General features: G+C 41.3%; 1 protein-coding gene across 1 annotated transcript in view; it reads left to right on the top strand.

Moving 5' to 3' along the window:
- The window catches only part of kirrel3b (kirre like nephrin family adhesion molecule 3b), a 153,103-nt gene that overhangs the window by 31,826 nt on the left and 111,175 nt on the right, over positions 1 to 10,102 (top strand).

The following is a 10,102-nucleotide window of genomic DNA, read 5'->3' as shown; positions in this document are numbered from 1 at the left end:
CATCCTGCTCTTGATCCAGTCTTAACAGCCCTTGTGCAAGTTTTTCCAACATTTTATTGTTAATCATATACAGTAAATCTGAACAGCATATTATTTGCTGACTGACTGCAAAGTTTCTTAAACAAGCTTCCCATCGTGTTTTAAAATATCCCATTTGTCTTCTGGTGAAGATTTGTGTTGTTATAGTTGGGAATTCTTATTGATCACCAGCATGTGACTGAAAGGTATTGAATTGACATTTTTCAGCGGATTTGACAGTTTTGAGAAATGACAATAATACAACTGAGAACGTTTTTCAGTTGGATTACTGCCAATACTGGCATAGTTACGAAGATTTCTTCACTTTAAATGGACAAATAGGGAAACAAACACTTAATAACATATCGCTGTATAGTGACAGCGTGCTGCCATGCTGATAATTCTGTCTCAGTCTTTTCCCTTTCAGTTTTTCATGTTTGTTCTTTTATCAGAACCTGAAACCAACTCCCACATTAAAACTATTCAGTAATATAAAGTTTGCACTTGCTGCTGCAATGTTTTCTTTCAAAGCATTACTGATCCACTCCGGTCCCGGCAATCAATGCGATGACAAGGAGCAAAGGCTGACAACACCTACACATTCACCGCACACATTATTGACGCGAAGCTTCCTGTGTGCATGAGCTTCAACTTTCAAGGTTCAACACAAGTGAGGTCTCCCACTCTCTCAATCACAAGTCAACACAAACACGCAGACGATCTCCAGTCGTATGTTTCCTGTAAAGTTAAGCTCCTCATCCTTCTTCTTCCTCCCTGTCTTCCCCGTTGCGTCTCTCTCGCTCTCTTTCTCTCTCTCTCTCTCTCTGCTTTCCCGTTCTCAGCCTCCTCTTCAGTTCCAAGGCTTTCTTTAAGGAATATACACACCACTTTATCACGCTGATGAATCTGGTGGGCTTCTCAAGGAGAGGCTGTCCGCCCGTAATGCAAAGACAAATGCCCCCTGTCGTCCCTCAGCCGCTTCTTATGTTTAAGGCGATGCAGAGGGACAGGTTGATTAAAAGAAGGTTAAGAGATGCGCAGGCACCGTCACTCAGCCGCAGTGACAGATCAGTGACAGGCAGGTCAAGGGTGTTGCAGCCCCAGAGATGGTGGTGCAAGAATGGGAACGCCCCCCACCCCCCCCCCCCCCCCCCCCCCCCCCCCCCCCCCCCCATCCCCCCCCCATCCCCACACGCACACAACCTGTGTTCTATATGGCCATATGCCCACACATACAGCACATTCGTTTTCCTTTCTCTTGCCATGCCATTACGGTTAAGTAGGATTTACAGGTGTTTAGTGAGAGATAGCTCGGTCGTGTTGTAATTAAGCCAGACGACTACTCAGGAAGACAAGGCAAAGTCACCCAGAGGACAGCTGAACCTGGAAGGAGAAAGATGTTGACCTTTTCTCTGATTGTCTTATTGGACGATTCCCGTTGGCTATGATTAGAGGGATTACAGTACTGTACTCTGACAAGAAAAAAAAAACTTTTTGAGTGGATCTGAAGCACCAAAAGCTTATGTGTATTGACTCAAGATAATGGCTGTTTTCTGAGGTAGTTGTTTGACCTTGAACATACCATAACCGTGATGAATAGCCTGAGTAACACAGCGAGGGGGAGTGATTTCCCCTCCAGCCTTTCAGCCATATCTGAAGAACAGATCCATGCTGTCACCACAGTGTTATGTATGCTGAGAGGGACATGGGTGCTCGGGAGCTTTAAAGTAATATACTGTATTATCATACAATTAACTCATGCGATCATACGCATTTTCCTCAGATCTCAATATTAGATGTGGTGAGTTTTGGTCAGGAATCTATCAACATATAGAAACATACAAATTGATAATTATCAATTGTTGGCAAGTCGATAAATCCATATTCCAATATACCAGTTGTTCCTTCAAATCCAAGCCTGCTCCAAGCCTGGTATGATAAATGATTAGACTCATGTGGCTGTAAATTTCTACATGTGTCATTGTTTATTTTTAGCTTAAATAATCCGAACACATATCCAAGAACCTGAAACAGGAAAATATAACAGGAAAAACTGTTTGAATGACAGCAAGATCAGACCATTAAACCAGAAAAACACTGGCAATGCTGTAAATGCCGGGTCAATGGTGGGAAAAGTAGAAGTTGAACAATACTTCCTATGTGTTTTCTCCATCAGGCCATGATTGATAGGTGATAAATGTCTCACCCTGGTTTTTTTATTTTATATAAGAGGAACAGCAAGAGTATGTTATGGTCCTGTTTTACATATTTCACTGAGATGTGTTGAGCTGTTGTTGTGAGCTGAAAAGCACAAAGTAGAATGGTAGAAAAGCAATGATAAATAATAATCCAATGCTAACATCACTGTGTTGTTTCTTTTTTTTTTTCTTGCCAAAGCTAATGTTATTACCATTGCTGATGTTCTGCAACTGTTTCCTTCCTGTCTTTATAATGCATGAGCCAGACCGTGTGGCTGTTATTATATTGAAAGTGTTGGCCTTGCAACATCAAACACAGTGACTTAAGGGAGAAAGCAGGCAGCACATCCAGTCAGTATAATCTCGGCATCCATCTGTCTGTCACACGGCCTCGGGAGGGAAGAGTCAAACCAGACAAAGATGGATTCATATGTTTCTGGTTTGTAACTCAGACCTGCAGGAGCGTGCACGCTCGTATCCTTGTTTAGCACCTGAGAATTACACGGCAAAAGTTATGTTGTTGACTGACGAGAGTTTATCCAAGATTTTCATCACTTTTTTTTTTTTTTCCACTCTAATGTTATTCGCCACAGCGTTTAGCTGAAGGGTAGGTTACATTAATGTCAGAGCAAAGCTGTGACTGTGACTCAAAAGCAAAGTTTTTTGGGATTCATGTAGGGACAAAGAGGCAACACTTTCAGAGTGTCCACCTCCCTCAAATGGCCACAACAGTTTCGCATGAGCTATAAAATCGGTGTGTGGATTTCCATGTTTTACTTTGGGGAAAGTTCTGTACCCATTTTATTCTGGAATTGGGAAAGCTGGGGAGGAGATCTCCCTCCCTCTTCCCTCCACACCTCTTCTCCCAGTGGCATCTGAGGTATGCTTATCTGAAGCAGCAGATGCACAGAGCTCATGGGACCTCATCAGAAAGACTCTGTGAAGGCAAACCTGCTGCCAGTGAACCGCTGCCTCCATTCCTGCTCGGTTCTTCTGAGCCCCCTAACCCCTGGCCTTCAGGGCTATCGGAGAGGCACACCAATTACTTAAACTCAAGAAGAAGCTAATGTCACATGTAGTGGAGTGACAACTTACTTCATGTGGGAAAGCTCCAATTTAAACTCAGTGAGATTTTTTTTTTCTCCTCCACAGTAACAAATGCCTGGCAATCAATAACTGAAGAGCGGAGACAGACTGCTGGGGAGGGACGCTCTATCAAGATACTAAATTGTGTTGCATAACAAAGTACACTTGATGATATAGAGCTTCCATGCTCTTTAGTTGCTTTCATATTAAAAGTTTGTTGAAAGACTACTTGTTATTATTTCTTTTTATTATTTCTTTCAGCTGAGACATGTTGTCTCAAGCGAAATACCAGAGATACACAGAAAGAAATGCATCTGGTTTGAGGTCAGCATTCTATTTTAAAACTTCAAATATTTAAATTTCGATGCAGATTTTTTGATCCATTAAGAGACATAATTATCTTCAAAATGCCCCCCCCCCCCCCCCCCCCATCATAATGTATTAAGCTTTGACTAAATCCCCCCAAATGGGTTAAATGGGTTTGGTCTAGACATGCTTTGGGCCGCATGCTGCTGATTTCTGATTCCAGGGAGGTCATGGCCAAATGAATTCACCAATCTGCTCAGAAACGTAACAAGTTCATCTTTAAAGCACTTTGGAACACTTTGGAGCGCTCATCAGCCCGCCTCAGTGTCTACACAGGATCTGAATGGACGGCCTTTGAATCGAATTTACAGCGTTGCTTTTCTCGTAATGGTAATGAGCATGCACGGACGTATATGGGCTCTGCTGTAGAGAGCTGGCCGATCCGGTGTTAAAATTTCAGTCTGACCACTGACCATGAAAAGGACTTTGGAATAAAAAAATCTAATTTTGGTGTGTATAAATACTGGATCACACACGTACAACGAGTGCATGAGGGAGAGTTTAATAAATTCTGTAGCACACAGTGTATGTATCTTTGTTTTATGATATGTATGTTTTATACACAACATTGATCACAAAGTAAAATGAGTCCAAACGAGAAAAAAAAAAAAAAAAAGAAAAAAATCTATTGCAGCATTTCAGATCAGTTTGCCTCCCGATAGGCTTCGTCAGCTCGCTATCTGCTCCACTCCTTTGGATTTGCATTTTTAATTATCAAATCAAACAGATTATCAACCTGCTCACATTATCCTAACCGGTTTAGTTTTGATAGTGAAACAGCGGCCCTTTTTTCTTGACCACCATTATCAGTCTGAAAGCTGTTGTGTTCAGTAAATCTCTGAAATCTCTCTCCCCTTTATCAGAAAAGTGCAGGTATACAGTCCGGTGCCGTATGGCAGCACAGGCTGGAGAGTCACTGAATGCTCAGGGGTGTGAGCAATGTGTTTGCTGCAGTTATCCGGTGTTTCAGAAGGTTCTCCGCCCACAGCGACCATACAGCAGGCACAGTGTGACGCTGATTGTTTAAAGGCAACTAACCTTTCTGCTCGGAACAAAGGTGTCTTTTTACAAAGTCGGCCACATGTGAACAACGATAATTGATCTGAGAAGTGAACATGAAAAGGAAAATAAAACGCCTCACGACTGTGTCCAGGAAATCTTGAAAGGCAAAATGTAGCTTAAAGACACATCAAGAAAAAAAGGCGACATGGCACAATTAGCTTAGAAACTCCTGTGTTGGATTTTTTACCTTGTGAAACTGTTATAAAATAAAATAAAATTACCAACAAAAATGTTAATGGGACCAGAAGCTGATGTGAAACAAAGATGTTACTGATTCCAGTGTTTAGACTTGTGAATACCATTGATCCCAGTGAAATCTACAAAAGAAACATCAGCAGTTTTAATTGTTCCTTCTTGGTATGTGTCTGTCTAAATGATCTCCAAAGAGCCGTTTGTAGGAGTCTTAATTGCTGAGCATGAAGCGCTGCAGCGTACAAGACTTGTTAAAACATCCTGCGCCTCTGGAAGGTGTTAATTGATCCACCTGTGTTAGAGTCTTCACTCAATTCTGAGAACGAAAAAGAAGAAACTCTTCATACTTTTTGGAAAGACAAACTTCTGTTAATGAAATTGTTGACTTTTTTGAAGTCTTTTGTTCATTAAAATAAAATGGTCCTAAATTATGAGCTTGAGCAAACTGCATTTAATTAAAACAACCCAGACACAGACATTCACGCAAGATAACTGCAAACTGTAAACTGTCAATCTTGGGGGGATTAACAGTGTACTTTACACTGTTAATCAGATTTTCACACACTTCTACACACATCAATGGCCATTCAAAGTACTATTCAGCGATGTGTGTCCTAACTTCTTGGAGGCAAGCAGCTAACTCGAGGCCTTTTGTTTTGACATGATTCGGAATTATTGAGTAATAAACACCTAAAGCGGGCGATGAGCGTCGTTTTAAGGTCTTCACACAATATATGAAAGATCAAAGGTTGTAAAAAAAATCCTTTGGACCACAATTTGTTAATTATCCATTGCATTGTGGAAATGATAGAGCGCCATTTTTAAATGTTATTGACACATTTCATCCTCTTTTTTATTTATTTATTTTATTTTTTTATTTTCAATGACATACCGAACCCTACAGGTTGCATGCCTCAAAAAGCAACGTTATTTGCACTGAACTTGTCGCCCTTTGACCGTTACTGCCGCTCTTTAATCCAGTATGGAGTGCATATTTTCGGAAACATCCACAGGATCAACAAATCCAGTCCCTCCAAAGCCCTTGGAAGTTGGACAGCGGCAGAGCTTGTATTTGCAGAAGGTGAAGCTTAATGGAAGCTGGGGAAGGGGAAGTGGGAAAGCTGTACTTGAGATAGGGCCAAGGAGGAGTTGTCAGCTTTGATTTATTAAGTGCAGCTCCTGCTCTGACTGCTGGTAACTTGTCAGTCCCCACATAATGGATGGGGCTCACAGCTCACTGCTCCGTGATTGGCTTTTTTTTCCCCGGACCCTGTCCGTCGGGCCTCTCATCCATCGCTATCTTGCTCCCATTTCTAATTAATTTGTTATTCACAACCTCCGCTACTTTGCCTGTTTGCCTGAGCACAGATGACCCAGCGGTCCACTCTTTCTCTTTTCTCGCTTTCTCTCTCCCCGTACACATCGTTCAGTGTTCTCACCAGTGTTTGACAACGCCTCCCTGTTGTGTTATAGTTGGCAAATGACTACCTACCCCCCAAGACCATTCTTCTAACCTGGTGTTGGTCCACGGTGTTCCAGCTATGCTCATCATTCACTCGCCAGAGATTCTTAGACGGTTTTTGTCTCCATCTTTCAGTCCATGATCGGGCTTGGCAGATCCCGCTTTATTTATCTTATTGTGTGTGGGTACGGTATCCCAGAAATCTGCGATAAGCTTCTTCCACTCCTTCCCGGTGCCGAATGTACCTGGTGTGAATCATCCTTGGTCGTTATCCCAAGAGCTTGTTATAATTCCAAACGTCGACTTGAGGATTGAAATATGTAGTGATGCTTAAGTAAAAGGAATGTACATCAGCAGAAAAGCTCGAAGAAAGAGACAGATGATTGCATTGAAATACTTTGGGTCTTTTCCAGTTCTGGAGTCCTGCTATTCAAATGAGAAGTGAGTTTTTGGAAGCTTAAGCTTCCAAAATGCTGTCTGCAATGAAGTAGTCATTGGCATGCTCGTGCTCACAACTCTTGTCAGCTCCAGTAACGGATGTGAGTAAACGGAATACAAGTCATATAAAAAGAGGAGACAATGTTGTCCACTTTATTTGGAATAACATTAAACTGGAGCGATAGCAGCAACTGTCGAGAGTGACTAATGCTGTTTGTCGTGTAAACAGTCAACCACAGAAAATGAACAAAAATATCTTTTTTCTTTATGCACTGCTTAAGTGAATCCCAGCTTGGGGTAGTCAAAGCTTTTAAGACAAAGCTTGCAGAGATCCTTCCGTACTGCAACATACCAAAAAATGAATTCATTTAAAAAAAAAAAAAAAAAAAAGAAAAGAAAAGAAACAAGTCACATGTACAAGATATGGAGTTTGAGGTAAGCCTCTGTGATGTTTATGCTATGACCCTCACACTGAGATCATGATCACAGCGGCACGCACACACATTTGCACACGCAAACATCACACCCAGCATGAGCCCAGCTGCCCCGCGGTGGACCCATCCTCCGCAATCGCTCACATTGCCGTCTTCCACGATTAGCTTTGTCTTTGGCCAGATGCAGTGCAGCGGGCCTGGAGGACCTAACGCAGCGCATGGAGCTATTACTCAAAAACAATCAGTCACAACCCACTCTGATTTCATGTTTTTACCATTTTTTTTTTTTCTCATGCTTCACCCGCTCCCCTGGATCCAAGCACAGTGGGACGGCATCACTTCTTTCCTTACAGAGAGACAAATGAGTTGCTTTAAATACCGCGCTTTAGCCCTGTCCATCCGCTGCTGGTGAGAACGTGGGAACGTTTATTGAAGAAACTGAAGGCCTTTCAGTGGTGAACATCTTGACCCCTGGAGTATTCTTCGTTAGCTGTTGAACAGTTGGTTTTGATTAGAACATCAATCCGACTGGACTTGATGAACAAAAAAAAAAAAACAAAGATGTAAAGATGTAAAGGCAAACTCGACATTAACAGGGACCTATTATTCTCATTTACAGATTTTTTTTCTTGTATCATTTTAATTCTAAACCACAAAGTCATTGGAGTGTCAATAAAATGTAAACAAAATTCCAATGAATAAGACTGTTTTTATGAATCCTTGAAATTGATCATTTTTATACTTGTTTCATTAAACCTTCCCTGAAAAGGAGAAATCTTTACTCTTATCAGCCACTTTACATTGAACCTCTTTGAGAAAGAGCTGTAATTTGACACCAGCATAGATGTAGATCCTGAAGGCTCCATTGCTTGATGCGTTCTGATACACTGTTCAAATTTAAAATGAACACGCAAAACTGTAATATGAGGGATAAACAATTTTAGTCTTAACTGTGTTTTTTGTGATTAGCTGCAAAATTGCTATGGTTTGATGTGAACCTGGTGTGTTGACTTTTAGAACTCTTCTCTGCCTTTTACTTTTTTATTTGTAACACTGAAACTATGTATTCCATGAAAATTACCCTTCTTTTGACCCTAATTCCTGTTGTTTCTTTATAGTATTCACTACATAAATAGTGAACATGTGAGATGATATATTTACAAAGACTAAGAAAAACCTACAAAATGTGATGTATGAAAAAAAGAGTGATGTATGAATATCTTGAAATATAAAACTCTAGAATGTTGAGTCATTTACTGAGTAAAATTCTAACCATAATAGCTTTATTTTGCTGTAATTGCTATTGATTAACCAATGAAATAGTTTGTTGAGGATCTCTTTGTGTTTGACCGAGTGGCTCCACTTTAAAAGACAATAGAGTTGCCTCGAAGGCTGACAGGTGACCCACATGTGGTTACAAGCCAGGGTTCATCGCAGATATCCAGTAAACAGGCGGAAGTGTGATTAGGAAGTGACAAGGTAAACAAATAGAGGTGTCATTATCTGACAGGTCTGGACCTCAAGGGAAGGAGGTGGATTCTTTTTACAAGACGGAGTTATTGATTTGCATAACTCTACCCTGCATCTAATGGGATGCGTCATTTGGCGCTACCCCTGCGGCGTCCACAATCCATCACTTATCTGTCAAGTGGCGCATGAGGGTGCACACCATTATTTGTGTGATTTATGAAGAATTTCATTGAGGGGGCAGTTTGTCTTTCACAAGCATTCTTGATCTGGTTTGCCGACAGGCCGGAGGTAGCTTGAGTGGGAGAGGAAGAGGCACGGAACAGGGTAATAGGGAGAAGGATTTTTTTTTTCTTCTTTTTGGCAATAAAAAAAAAATCCAGGACGCAAACAAGGAAGTAGACATGAAGATTTGGAGGAAGTTGAAGCAAAGTCCTGAGCAAATTGGCTTTATTACTGTGACTTTAAATTCACATGCGAAAACCGAAAAGTACTTTAATTTCCTATGTTTATCTAGTGAGCGGATGCTGCTTTTGTCCACTGTTGAATAATGGTCAGTGTTTGTAGCAGCACACACACACACACACACACACACACACAAACAGACACACTGCTGGTGGGTTGATGTAACAAGGAGAAGGTGGTTGAACCAAATCATTTCCATAAAACTACTGACATCAGTAAAATTACTTCTCTGCTTTTGACACAAATAAGCCTGATACCGCACGAGCAATTAGCATGAAGACACCTATCAGCACACCCGTGGAAGCATCTTTTTCTCTTGCTTTCATATTTGTTGCCTCATTAATAGCACAGCTCAAAGCTCATCCCACTTCATTGAATTCTGCAACATGAGGGAAACATTCTGCACTGAAGATTTTATCAATGCAGATGTCATCCTCCTCTACTGTTTTTTTTTTTTTTTTTTTCCCCCCACATATGTGAAGGACACAGCTATAATTATTTTGCTAACATTTCAGCATTACCAGCTTGAATCCTGCTGTCGTTTTTCTTTTTTTTTTTACACAGAGGCGATCCATCTGGTTTGAACATCTAATACGCTGTTGTATTATTGGATGTAAAAGGAATGTAGCAGTGGTGTGTGTAGAAGGCGCAGTCGCAGAGTGATCAGTCACGACTCTGCTGGGTGACTTTCAAGATGCGATGTAAGCCTGATCCAGGATCCAGCCAGAGAAACGTGTGACGCCGTGGAGCATCTTTCCACAAACCACCAGATTGATCAGGATTTTTAGTAAACAGGAACCCTGATTGATTGTCGCGGTAATTGTAGTAATCACAAGCGAGCGATGAAGGATGTGTAACAGTGGTCCAGGCGGCTGGCAGGTTTGGATTGTTCAGACGTTTAAAGTTTCACAAAG

This window comes from Salarias fasciatus, chromosome 14 (assembly GCF_902148845.1).
Source record: "Salarias fasciatus chromosome 14, fSalaFa1.1, whole genome shotgun sequence".
In the NCBI taxonomy this organism is placed as follows: domain Eukaryota; kingdom Metazoa; phylum Chordata; class Actinopteri; order Blenniiformes; family Blenniidae; genus Salarias; species Salarias fasciatus.
The sequence above is the reverse complement of the archived record's forward strand: the minus strand, read 5'-3'. Positions and strand labels throughout refer to the sequence as shown.